The following is a 15,053-nucleotide window of genomic DNA, read 5'->3' on the forward strand; positions in this document are numbered from 1 at the left end:
TTCCGTTAGGAACTAGTGCAAGATGGTCTTGTTGAACATCCTCCGGATCTAAGTAGAATCTTAGGCAACTACAAAGATGTGTTTTGTAAGCCCCGAGGCCTTCCCCCTTCTAGGCCACATGATCATGCCATCCATTTACATCCTCACGCTGGTCCAGTCAATGTCAAACCATATAGGTATCCTTACTTTCAGAAAGAAGTGATGGAGCAACTTTGTGCAGAAATGCTTAGTGATGGGATCATTCTGCCAACCACCAGCCCTTTTTCTTCGCCCGTATAATTGGTCAAAAAGAAGGATGGAACATGGCGTTTCTGCGTCAATTATAGGGCTCTCAATGCCATTGCAGTTCGGGATCGCTTTCCTATCCCGACCATTGACGAGTTGTTCGATGAGTTGTTCGGGGCCTAGTATTTTTCTAAGTTGGATTTATTATCAGGTTATCACCAGATTCAGATACGCCCGGAAGACATTGCCAAAACTGCATTTCGTACACACGAAGGACACTATCAGTTCCTCGTAATGCCAGTTGGCCTGTCCAATGCTCCCTCGACGTTTTAGGCCACTATGAACTCCGTATTCAAGCCCTTTCTTCGCCAATTCATATTGGTCTTCTTTGACGACATACTTATTTACTTACAGTAGGTCTTGGGAATTGCACTTGGAGCACATTTCTAAGGTTTTACAATTGCTCCGTGATCACTTGGTTGCTAAAGAGGCTAAGTGCTTGTTCAGGCAACAACAAATTGATTACTTAGGACATGTGTTAACCCCAGGGGGTTTGGCAGTGGATCCAGTCAAGATACAAATAATTCAACAGTGGCCTTCACCCCGGAGTGTTAAAGATGTTCGAAGTTTTTTGGGGCTCTCAGGCTATTATCGCAGGTTTATCCGTCAATATGCTTCATTCGCAGGACCTTTAACGGATCTATTGCGGAAGGAACCATTTTGCTGGACAGATCATTGTCAAGAGGCCTTTGATGCCTTGAAGAAGGCCTTAAACACCGCCCCGGTGCTCTCTCTACCAAATTTTACACTGGAATTTCATATGAAACTGATGCATCGGGTACTGGGATAGAAGCAGTGTTGTCCCAACAGGGTCACCCCATTGCATACTTCAGCCAAAAACTCTGTCCCAGGATGCAACGAGCTTCAACCTACCATCGCGAGATGTTTGCAATTACATAAGCTGTTAGTAAGTGGCGCCAATATTTCTTGGCGTCGGTTTGTTATTTTTACTGATCAGCAAGCCTTGAAACACCTCACAGAACAGGTTATTCAAACTCCGGAGCAGCAAAAGTGGTTGACTAAACTAGTCGGGTTTGATTTCTCTATCATCTATTAATCTGGACGATCCAACCTTGCTACCGATGCACTCTCTCGAGTTTCCATGGCCTCTTTCAATGCTATTTCAGGGCCGACCTATGAATTCATTGAAGTACTGCGAAATGCCAACCAAAATCACCATGAGCTGCTCTGGTTGCGACAACATATTGATTCTAACAGTAACCACTTGGAAAAAATTATCTTTAAGGAAGGGCTCCTATTCTTTCGAGAACACCTTGTTCTTCCTTCGGATTCACCCATGATATTACAGTTATTAAATGAGTTTATTCCTCACTGGTGGGAGGCCGCGCTTGTATCTCACGGACATTTCACCGGTTGTCTTCGAATTTTTATTGGAAGGGTATGCGTAAGGATGTGGCTACCTCTGTGTCTTCTTGTCAAATCTGTCAACAAATGAAAGATCTACTCAAACAACCTGCCGGTCTCCTACAACCACTTCCCATTCCCGACTTGGTATTTGAAGAAGTCACCATGGATTTTATTACTTGGTTACCTACTTCTAAGGGTAAGGCCACGATTCTGACAGTTGTGGATCGCCTATCTAAATATGGGCATTTTATTGCCCTCCCATCTACCTTCACAGCTCAATGTGTTGCGGCAGTCTTTGTTTCTGAAATTATTCGCGTCCATGGTCCTCCCAAGACAATTGTTACCTATTGATATCCCCGCTTTATGACGTCCTTCTGGAAAGAGATTCACAGATTACAGGGAACAACATTGTCTATGAGCATAGCTTACCATCCTCAAACGGATGGACAGTCGAAGGCTCTAAACAAGTGTGTTGAACAATATCTCAGGTGTTTTGTTGTGGATAGCCCACATGAATGGTCACCATTGTTGCGTTGGGCAGAATACTGGTACAACACGGCACTTCAGGCGGCGGCTGGAATGACTCCATTTCAAGCCTTGTATGGGCGGGAACCTCCTACTATTCCCCGTTAAATTCTGGGCAGTAGCACGAATGAATTGGTGGAAAAATATTTGTTGCAAAGGGATGAAGTAATGGACTTATTGAAGAATAATTTGACGAGAGCTCAAAAACGAATGAAGGACGTGGCTGATAGAAAGCGCCAACATGGGGAATTTGGTGTAGGAGAGTGGGTTTATGTGAAGTTAAAACCTTATAGACAGCACTCCTTACGTCTCCAACGACATCACAAGTTGGGGAGGCGCTATTTCGGTCTGTTGAAGGTCCAAAAAAAGAAAGGAACAGTTGCTTATACGCTGGACTTGCCTAATGAAGCTAGGATACACCCTGTTTTTCACGTCTCAATGCTTTGTCGCTGTGTAGGCATACCAGAAAATCAGGTCACTCCTCTTCATTTGCAAGATGCTCCTATTACACATATGCCGGACCTTGTGGACAAGGTCCTTATTGGAGACAGGGTAATGTGATGAGTCCGGATATAATTGGGCTTGATAATCAAGTTGGGCGTGATGATCAAATTGGGCCAGCTAAGGCATTTGTAAAGGATCCAGTCAGAAGGAGCAAAAGGGCCACAAAACCAACTCAGAAGTTATCAGACTATAGCTGGAAGCCCGGGTAACTAGAGTGCGCTAGGTTAACTACATACAAGGATAGGAATATTAAATAGCGTAGAGGTATTTTGTACGTAGGCTGAATATTGTTAGAATTCTCTCTCTCCCCACTATCTGTTCTGCTCCTCCCTCTCTTCTCAGACTATGCTCTCTGTCTTCTTTCTCTCTATGTTTCTCTTCTGTAATCCTTTGGCTTGATTTCTGTTTCTTTTCATTGTAATAGCAGTTCCTAATTCAATAAAAAATCCCTGTTCATTTGAGTGTTGGATTTGTTTGTAGAAAGTTCATTACACAATTCTTATTGTAAATTTTTTTGTACGATTTACAAGTTTATAGAAAAGAAAAATTGTGAGACCTTTGGTATTAAATCAGTACTTGTCCTCTTTAATAACTCAGCTCATTTTGACCACCAAATCTCAGACCAACCTGTCCATTTGTCACCTCTATATAATATAATATACCTTTGGACGTCCCCCTACATGTAGGGTTGCGAATTAACAATATTCTACTGTATCCCATTTTTGAATTATATACTGCCTTGTGAAACTCAGCCCACATTTTCCGAACTTAATCTTTGACAGATTAAAACCAATATTTACAGACAAAAATTAGTCAGGTATCAAAAGTGAAGTCATCATTAACGAGGATATTGAGACTTGAGAACTTATATATAAAAAAACTAAAACTTCAGAACATCACCATCTGTTGTAATCAATCTGATAAGTACTTCAAATGGTTTACAGACACAAACTTTTCCATACAAAGTGCTTGAGAGCATCTTAGAAGAAGGAAAACACTTTACCAGTATGAAACAGCAGGTTGAGTGTGAGATATCACAAGTCCAAAACAGAACAATGACAGGACATGATGTCAATTCCATACTCATCCAAGTTGAAACAAACCAAGGAGTTAATTGGTTGTTAATTCCATACTCATCCAATATTTACAATTCTATGACAGGACATGACGTAGGGTCTATCGTTTTCACTATTTCGGTTTCAAACATGATTTTAGTACAAAAGAACAACCATAGCCAAGCCTTAGAGATGTACATTGCTAAATTATCTGTAAACTTTGACAGAGAGAAATATTAACCACAACATATGAGTTACTGAGTCATTTTCTGAACGATATCTATAATTCGAAAGGACGTATAACAAATCCACATGAACTACAAAGAAAACTGAAAATCAAACATATTGTCCTTGTGCCTTGATATTTCCAACTTAATCATGTTTGATAAAAGACTAGCTGATGTGAAATCTTAAATTTGGAGTCCTTAAAGTATCTAGGGTCTAACCTGAAAATATAAATTATAGAATAAAATATAACATGTATCTCACTTTTCAAGGTTCCTTGCAACCCGCTCCCCACTTTTGCTTTCCACGGGATGCAAACTCTTCTTACTCCTATCAAATTTGTAGGCTTTTACTACCAAGGTTTGCTTCTCGAATTCTTCATATACAGCAAATGATCAACGAAAAATGTAAGTGTTTCTCTTGTTCATTGCAGGTTAAGTCTTCTAGGATGACAACTCCTCAACTTACAAAACCATCCAGCATTTAAATAGTCGTAGCACTGAAGAATGATTTTCAAGTGCTTCAGTTGTCTTGATTCAATTATCAGTTGAGGAATTTGATTCCATGTGTACTCAAGTGATACCAAATTTGGAGCATCAATCTCCCATAAGCCTCCACAATACCGAATCTCCAAGCTGACCTTTAGGGAAATAACTTCTTCTTTTGAAGATTCACCAGCTCAAACATTATCATGCCCCAGTGATACTCAAAGATGAAAGATTCAATCAATGGACAACTATTAAATAGAGTCTGTAGCATGTTTTCGTCTAATGATATAAACGATAGAGAAAGTTTTCTCAAAGAACTATAATTCACAACAACACTGGATAACGAAACAGGTAAAACAGTACAACACTTCATAACCCATTCTCTTAAAGAATTTACTGTGCACCAAGGGCTATGATGTTAAGTAGAGTTCAAGATCTTTTACACCTTTCATAAGTGCAATGTCAAACCACTTATCAATTAGAGGGAAAGCTAAAACTTCACGACAATTATCAAAAGAACGAATGATGGTTGTTCTCTCATAATTCAAACTTTTCTATATGAATTTTTCTGTCCCTATATCTCTTCATGATATCATCCACTACTTTTCAAATCACCTTTGGAATATTCAACTCGGAATTTCAAGTTGGAAAGAGTCGACAGGCTTGCAGCCATGTTTCGGAGAAAATGCTCATCCGTGTTGCTTCTTTAAAACTAAGGTATTTTAAGAATGAGGCATTCATGAAATATATCAACGGTAGGTGTGCTAGTATTCTCCTTGTTATTATTACTATGCAACCATACCTTAAAACCCGTTTTTTCTACTCCGATTTGCAAAACTCGTAAATCAGCTCTTCGTCTCGCTTCTGCAATTTCCACGTGAATTCCAACATTCTTTCGTTGTGATCTTGAGTAAATTTAGTCCTAAATTGTTTTCTCCCATTAGTTCTCCTCATCACTTAACCATCGTAGGTTTGGAGGTTATGATTCTTGCAATTATAGGTTATGCCTACTGAAAAAGGACCTATATAAACTAGGAATACTAATTTTAAAAAAATACATATACGTAAATATCTAGAATATCACATTTCTATAATTGGAAATAATTTAACTTTATAATTCTTTTTTATCCTTGATTAAATAATTTATAGTTATACAAATGATAGAGTATTTTAGACCACAAATTATAAAAGTCTCCTTTCCTTTTTCAAACTCTGTGTATGATTTTGTTTTTCTCCTTCTATGAAATTCTAATAGATATTACCATAAACCAAAAAAAATATGCAGTTCAAAATTTAAAAAGTTTTTGACACCAAATAGGAAAAAATGCTTAATGCATCAACTGTAGGAAGGTAGACACAATTTTAATCTCCCTCATAGTTTTTGATAAATGTGGGATTGAGAGGGTGTTTGGATTGGCTTAAACGTACTTTTAAGTCAGTTTTTGATTTATGGAAATGTTTAGTAAATATAACAAATAACTTAAAATAAGTTTAAAATGTCTTACAATAAGTTAGGAAGTGTTTAACAAGGTAAAAAATGACTTAAAATTACCTAAAAACCAAAAGTAGGTCTCCCCCTACTTTTTATTTTTTGACTTGAAAGTCATTATAGTTAGACTTTTCTTTTTTTACTTAAAAACTACTTTTTTCAAGTCGATGCAAACAGGCTCCGAGTCCATTGGCGTAAAGGAGATAATACATTGTAAACTAAAAGAGCAGCTCTCGGCATTGCTTGGTAAGAGGTGGGGGTAGGAATAGATCATAAATCCAATCTCCATATATCTGAGAGATCTTCTTGCAAAATTTCCATTTTCGGATTGTTTTTCCTCTTCTCTTCCTGTAACGAAGCATAACCATTCTGTTTGCAGAGGATAATTCAACAAGCATAACCATTCTGTTTGCAGAGGATAATTCAACAAGCATAACAGAGAAGGGTCTTGGAGTAATGGGGACAAAAAATCGTCAACATTTTCATCTCTAGTCGGCTAGTAGGCACTTGTAACTCTGCCGGAAGAGATAGGCAATATCAGAAAATGAAAAGATAGGAAGCATTCTGCTTGTTCGTTTACTTATATTGGCTATTTAATTTGGCAGATGTAACAAGAGCTTACTGGCCGACTTGAGATGGAAATGTTGATGAATTTTTTCCCCTTACTCCAAGGCCTTCTCAGCTTCTTGACTTAACTTCTACAAAGACAATGGTAAATGTTTCGATACAAGAAGAGAAAGAGGAAAATAAGATCCTAAAAGTTTTTTTTCGAAAGGCATTATACATAAACGGACACTCAAACTTGGACTGAGTTGTCAAGTAAGCACTATATCTTGTAAAGTACACATCTAGACACCTCAACTTGATCTAGCAACTAAACACTCAAAATCATGTCCAATGTATCACGTGGACATCAGATGTTGACATGACACATAAAGTTTAAAGGTGTATAGATGATCATTTTGTAAGTTGGATCGTTCAATTGATATAGTGAAGATGAGTTGAGATGTAGATGTGCACTCTCACAATTGGAGTGCTTACTTGTCGCCTTAGGCCAATTTTGAGTGCCTTTTTATGTGTTATGTTCTTTTCAAAATAAGTTGATTTTAGAAGTTTGATCAAACTGACTAAAAATATAGCCTTTTCCGAGATAACGTTAGATTTGGTTTAACATTTGCTTAAATATTGATCAACCTTACATCAGACTGTCGTCAAACATTTGTAATAACTTATAATAATTTTAGATTGTAGTTTAATTTTTCTCTCATCCAATTTTTAGGTTTCTCAAAAGGATCTTTTAAAATCTAAACAATGCATCAGATGCATGAGAAATTAAAAGATGAAAGATGATCATTTGCTATAAAGCTCAAGGGTGAGCATTGGTCGGTTCAGTTCGGTTAATGTATTATCAGTTTGAATTTTCAGTTTTCAATTTTTAAATACGTTAAACCAATAAGATTTTTTTTTTTATCGGTTTTCAATTTATCAATTTTGTTTCTTAATGGTATGGTTTTTTATTTCACCAATAAGAAAATGCTTATAATAAAACAAATATATGAATTATCCAACAAATTGACGCGACAAGACAATAATGTAATAAATGCTCATAAAAATGAAACAGTAATACCTAACATGAAAAGAACTATACAAGTGTAATACAAAGAGAAATTAAGAGGAACATGGTTCTTACTTAAGGTTTTGATGTTTTGTATAATGTGCAGTTGAACTCAAAGTCACTGTGAAGTGTAAATTGAAGGTTAAAGGGCGATGGTAGTAACCAATATGTTATTGAGATTAATATTTATGTAGGGTAAAGTATTAAATTACTACAGTCTTAATGGGTTATCAGTGTACCTAATTACCCAATATTAAAGAGCCACAAACGAACCAATAAATTGATAATTTTAAATATAAAACCGTTAAAAATTCGTTAATCCAATAACCCACTAGTAATAAATCAATAGCATTTTTTGGTTCAATTTATTTGCCGACTCGATTTTTGTACACCCCTAATAAAGCTACTCCAAAAAGAGACATCGGAAATTTTTTTAGGACTTAATCTGAAATAAATTAATTCAAGTAGTCATTTTTGGAAGTGATTTCACTCAAATTCTTTCATAGTAATTTGAAATGGAAAGAAGGAAGAATTCATCAATGAACGTTCACTATATTCTCATATTTGTGAAAAATTCAAAAAATTGTGCTGATTGAAAAAATATCCTTAATTTTACATTTGTTGAATTTGAATCATAAATACTAGTTTAGAAGACTTACTGGTTTCTCCACAACAGAAACAGATCTTCAACAACTACAACTTGGTCCTCACAAAGCGGGTGAACTCCATTTGTCATAACCTAAGTATCATTTAGGGATGCAGAGCATTTTCTCTATTGTAAACCCTAGTCATCATCTAATGTGGAAATACTTTGTTTTCTTGAATCCATAATTGTGTATTCATATAGTAAGGGTTAGGGTTAAGGAGGAGGACAAACTAATGGGCTTACATGCTTATTAACAACCCTAATGGATGGACCCGACCCAATAGATATTTCCAACAATAACTATTTGACGTAAGTAGAAAATGAAGAAGAATTTGATTTTGAGATTGGTGTTATAAAGTTAGATCATGTTCATATAAGTTTAGAAGAAGAACTGATTAGCGACTTTTGCAGCAAAATGAGACTTAAAAATTGGTTGTTAAGATATGGATGCAAACTATAAAGAATAATTCTCTCATTACACACATTTGTTAGTATTATATATGTTGGAAAACTATATGCACAACGGAAGCATACCATAATCATACTACTTACATGAATAATAGACAACAAATAGTTTATGCTAGAACATATATAATCATTATAGATCACATAAACTTTTTGAAATTTAATTCAAGGATTACCTCTTAAAGCGTGAGCAGATACCTTCAATCAAATCCACAAGCTAGAACCTTCAAACGAATCCACAAGCTAGTCCACAAATTGGACAACAGTTCTGCAGTCTTCTACAGTGATCCCAAGTTCACTTCCGAACTTTCTCAATACTTGGGTGGGCAAGTATTTTATATATAAGTTATCTCTTTCAAAGGTTAGAAGAATCCCTATTTATAGAGATTTCTTCCTAGTCCAAGGAGAAGGAATACCATGTCTTTCCTATGTACATCTCCCTTTCCTTAGAATAGAAAAAGTCACGTCATTCTCCCTTTCCTTAGAATAGAAAAAGTGATATACTTCTCCCTTACCTTAGAATAGAGAAAGACACATACTTCTCCCTTTTCCCTTTAGAATAGACTCCGAGTTCTAGTTAAATATGGGTACGGTAGGGACCACAAAATTAATTACTAAGGCTTCCTTTTATAAAAATAATTCCAAATAATTAATTTGAATTATTCTTACCATAATAAATTACAAATCATTCCACTAGAAATTTGTAATTGCACTCCTCTATTTATATTTCAAAATTCTCCATTAAACACATATGTAATTTTCCATGTTAAGATTACAGATACTAATCAATAAATTAAATTACTGACGAACTTAATTCAACGATCAATTTTCTTTAGAGCACTGCTTAACTTATTTCATTTGCCGGATTCATAAATCCACTTGCAAGGTTTTGACACGATGAAAACTTTTAAGCTTTTCAAAAAGGCATATCATCAATCTCTATATCGAGAACTTATTATTTCACCAATATCATCATCCAATCTTCCAGGAATATAGACCCATCTTAGAATCTCACATTTTAATAAATCAAAACGAAAATTAACATATACAAATCATAATAGTTATATTAGGATTAAGAGTATAAGTACATTTAATAGTTTAGAGAATATGCTTTTGTCAGTCAGTCTAAATCAACTATGTCTACTCGGACCCATTCAATACATACAAAATGCACTAGCACAAGAAGTTGGAACTATACCATTCCCATAATCAATATAAAATACATATAATCTTGTGCTACAATCATACCGATGGTATGTCCAATTCCCATCTTAGATTGTGAACAAAAAAACTTTATACTTATAAGAACCGATGATTTAATTTCTATGTATAAGCTTAAACTTTATACACTAAATCATCTACTATATAGGTAAATAGACACCATAAACGAATATATGATCTATTAAAATGAATAAATAATTATTCTATAATAAATACTTTATCTAAACATGTGGTTAATAGTATATATCCCAACAATCTCGCACTTAGACTTTTAACCATCACGATTGTTATAATGTACTATATCTAAATGCATTATTAATAGTATATACCCTAACAATCTCCCACTAAGATATTTAATCTTGAAAATTATTAGACTACTATTTCTAAACACATGATTAATAGTATATACCCTAACAATCTCCCACTTAGACTGTTAACAATGCATTTACAACTTTCACAAATATTCCTTTTATATTTCTTATCAAAAGGATCTTACCAAGTTGTTTTCTTATGCAACTTCGTCTATTAATGTTGAGTTGTAACTTATCGTTTTAGTATTAGATCTTCAGAGGCCCTATCATGAAACCTTTCAAAAGTTTACTTCTTTACATGAGTTCTATCATGAAAGTCCTCTTAAACATACAAAACCAATCAATCTTCGTTATGATTCTCCCACTACGACTAAGTATTACTACAATAGTCACACTTTCATGTTCTTGAGTCTTAATATTTTCCTTAAAACCTTTCGGTAATGAAATATTAACAATTGTTTCATGTAGTGTTCTTTAATTTGCCCAACATCACTTTCACTACTTGAGGTAGTAGTATTGTTATGTCTAGTAACGTTTCTCCCACTATGTAAATGCAATGAAACGTCAATTTTGACATACCGGTTAGATGTTTTTGAGTGTCTGAATTTACAACTGACTCATTTGTTATTTCTTTTTTCAATTCCTGTAAAACAAGTTTTCTTCTAGGAGCATGGATTACTAAATAGTCCTTTCTAGAAATCAGACAGCTGTCTTAACAATTGCCTTATTTTCTTTAGGACAATAAAATAAACCTTCTTTCATTCTTTTTGGATATCCAATTAATACACACATTTCATTCCTGATTGGATAGGAATTGAATTCAAATGTGATATGTAGTTCTTAGAACATATCCCAAAAGAAACAAAACAACAATGAATAAGCCAATTATTAATCTTATCATCTTCATAAGAGTCTATTTATTTTCTCTTTTACACCAATATATTGTTGAGTGTCTGGTGTAGACAATTGAAATGCAATTATTCTATCAGATAAGGGACTCATCAGCTCTGCAGAGAGCTATATGTCACTACAATCAAATTGCAGTGACTTTATAGATTTTTCATGATGTTATTTTCATTTGTCTTAAAATTTTGAGTTTATAAAGACATTCAAACTTACAAAACATCAAAAATATATATTCATATCATGAGTAACCTTCTGAAAATCTCATAATACTCAAATTCACCTCTTGCCTGAATGATCATTTACCGCACAAATCAGAATAGATTAATTCTAACTTATCACTGCCTTTATTTCCTTTTTAAGAGGAAAGGTCTCTTAGGCATTTTTTTTATAAGCATGACTCACATGTTGGTAGTGACTTCACTTTCAATGAACCATTATGTGCATTCTTTAACCAACTTCAAAGTTCTATCCAGAATAAATGACGCAAACGCTAGTGTACAAATAAGTTTCATTCAATTTAAAAGATATTTTCTCTTTTGAGATAGATAAGTATTCAATTCATGAGAAAAAAAATTCATGCATCAATATACAATAAGAGATAACATATTTATCAAACTCAAAAGAGTTACAAGAAAAATATATTTAGTGTCCATCTCTTATTTAGATAGAAACCAAAAATAATTTCAACTAACATGAATATATATAATGCAATTTTTTTGAATTAATATCTTATCTCTATCGAAGTAAATACTTGAGTAGTATTAAGTAAGTCTGTAAAGTCTATTGAGAATTTGAGATATAATACATTAAATATATCATAATATGTCGAATAATCCTAATTAACAAAATTCAGGACTCATTTATACATATATATCCACACATCTTGAATAGCCAATCGATCGGATTGTAGAAGTACTCATGCAATGCACATGTACAATGACCGATATTCACTTCATAAACTTATACAGATCTAACTCAGATATAGAGCATACTATTAGTTTGACTCAAGTGAAAATCACCCTAGTTACATTGATTCATTCATATATCACTCAGTTTAGGAGAGTTAATACAGATTAACAAAACTAGCAATTAAATTCTTAGTGACTTGTATTAATTTCATCCGATATGGAGGAAGGTCTAAACTAGCACATGAAACTAACACTTCACTACTATTTAATCTTGGTAATCAAGGGAGGGATCCCTATAACCAAATATGGCCAAAAACTCATATAACGATCAAATATACTTCTTAGTAGATCGTTCTTATGAATCTACCAAATTTCAGACCAATCAGAGTCCCTATTTTCGAATTTCAAAACTATGACCAATTTGGTTGAAAATGTTGTTTGGCCAAAATGAAATTAATTTTTTTTTTGGGGTTCGAATATTGCTATCACCTATCAACATTTGTGAAATAGATACACGAATCAAGAACAAATAACAAAATTCTAAAACTATTTATGAATACTATTTTTAAAAAATCAGCATGTTTATGTATACATTAAATGTAGCGACCCTTCCGAAATAATATAAGCCAATAACTCACGAGATTTTTATGCATATATTGTACTCACACTAGAACAAAAAAGTGACATAAAAAAATATTCTCAACTTCCAAGTACCCAAACTAGGTGGTTCATGCTTCACACATTCATTCAAAATTAGTGGTAAATTTAACATATTACAAGACTTGAGCTTACACACCCCAAAAGAACAAAACATAGAGTCATACTTACATTACAACCCATGGTGACATGATCACATTAGTCCTAAAAATTTCATGTAAATATATACCACATAGATCATAAACAAGTCCCAAGGTTTATACAAAATATAGATGCCTATATGCAATTGTGATCTTCCATCACCAATGGCCAGCTTCATGCTTTCTCTCGAGCATTCCCTACGATAGAAACAACTATCGCTAAGCATATAACTTAGTGGTGTAAAACTATAGGTTCGGAGCCATCAAATTCACAAAACTACCTTTCTCAAGTCATGGGCAGCATAATCGAACATAATAAATAAATTAAGTAAACAATATATCAAGAGTATCAAGTTCGATATTTAGAGGTCCAAATGTCAAGAACGCTCATAGCACCATTTTCCAAGAGATTCAATAACAAGGCTCGCCCAATATGTACATCATGTCTTCACACCAAGCACAAACAAGTATCAAGAAGGGCCGACGCCCTGTATCAAGAAGGGTCAAAGCCCAATAATCAAGAGAACCAAGAACCATATTAAAAATGGCTTTCTAATTCGTACTTAAAATGGACAACTTCCATACTTAAGACGAACTAAAAATCCAGAGTCAAGATGGCAAATGATCCGAATCAAGAGGGCATGCCAATAGTGACAAAGTCACAGCCACAAGAAGGACAAGGTCCCAACAAGAGTGCCAGGTGATCAAACAATCCATACAAGTGGGCGAGTTATACAAGTGTCTTTAACTTCTCAAGGGATACCAATACAACAATGCAAAGTGACAAGAGTAACCAAGGTACTAAGATCAAATTTCAGATATACTAGCAGTTAAAAGAGTGCAAATACAAGTTTATACACAAATCTCAGTGCTTTAGCAAAGAAACAGTCCAATACAACTTCAAGAGTTCAAACCGTAGACCACTACGTATCAAGGTCCTCAACTTGTTCACGAGTATATACAACCTTAAAAAATACAATTAAATAACTTCTTTAATTCCCAGCAGCTCAATAATATTGGTGTAAAACTGAATTATCATCACAAGTAAGCTTAGCCTGTACAAACATGACTATGCTCCCAAAACAGTGATTCTGGCCAGCCTAGTACCTTATGTCGCAACTTAGATTTGAAAAGGAAAACGGCAAAACTAGACTTTATAACCTTCATGAAAGATGTAGCTACACCTCTTAAGGTTGCAAAAAAACAAGAATCACCGTAAAATGTATTTTTTATAAAAAGATATATTCAAAACACTAACAGCTGTCCATACAGGATTTCTAATTTCAAAATCTGGACAGAACTTGTCATATGTTGCGTCCCATATTTCGATTCCATAAATGCTAAATCAGAGTTTTACATAAACATAAAAGTTGTAGGTCTATGAATTAGCTTTCCAAATCATATTTAGTCACTGTAAACGTAGTTCTAGAGGACGAGATGTACATAAATTACCAAACACTACCCAGTTCATGAATAAATTTCGTCACTTACCAAAAAGAAGTGTGTGTCTCGGATTCCAGCCAAAAGAACCAAGTTTTCTCTTGTGATTTTGAAGAACAATCTGTTTATATATGTTTCTAAGGTTCTAAGGCTTGAGGAAAACGAAATTACTAAAGGAGGGGTGAAAATATATAGTCAAACAAGTGATGTTTATCCCTTGGGCAGCTGTCCTTCAAAGGTGCTGCCCAAAAATTTGTGTGCTGCCCAAAATGCATACATATACACCTATATATATATATATATTATATATATATATATATATCCCTCATCTCCTTTTAAAGTTATACATAATTCTAATTAGAATATTGCCTAAACACCCCATCACAATCCCTTAAATTACGATCACAATTTATGTTAAGCAAGTTAGCAATTATCACAACATTTCAAGTTCCCAAAATGAGATTAAAACATATTCTAGTAATTAAGCAACGGTAAATCGACATGCGACTCTTGGTTAGTATTTAGGGGTGTTACATTGAACATTAAATTTCAAAACACATCTCATGGATATCCATGCATCTTGAACGATAAATTTTGATGAAAAATAAGTACTCATGCAACATACATATGTGATGTCAGATATTCACTCCCACAAATTTAGAACAAAAGCTAGCTTAGATGGAGAGTACTATATGTTGATTTATGTCAAGTGAATATCATTATCCCTAGATCATTGATCTAATCAAATATTACTCAGATAGGGAGAGTCAATACAGATCATCAAAACTAGAATTAAATTTTAATG

General features: G+C 34.3%; 1 pseudogene; it reads right to left on the minus strand.

Moving 5' to 3' along the window:
* Positions 1 to 4,386: 4,386 nt before the first annotated feature.
* Positions 4,387 to 5,341, minus strand: LOC125819832 (uncharacterized; annotated as a pseudogene).
* Positions 5,342 to 15,053: the final 9,712 nt, after the last annotated feature.

This window comes from Solanum verrucosum, unplaced genomic scaffold, assembly GCF_900185275.1.
Source record: "Solanum verrucosum unplaced genomic scaffold, falcon-dt-bn FXZP01000239.1, whole genome shotgun sequence".
NCBI classification, from domain to species: Eukaryota; Viridiplantae; Streptophyta; class Magnoliopsida; order Solanales; family Solanaceae; genus Solanum; species Solanum verrucosum.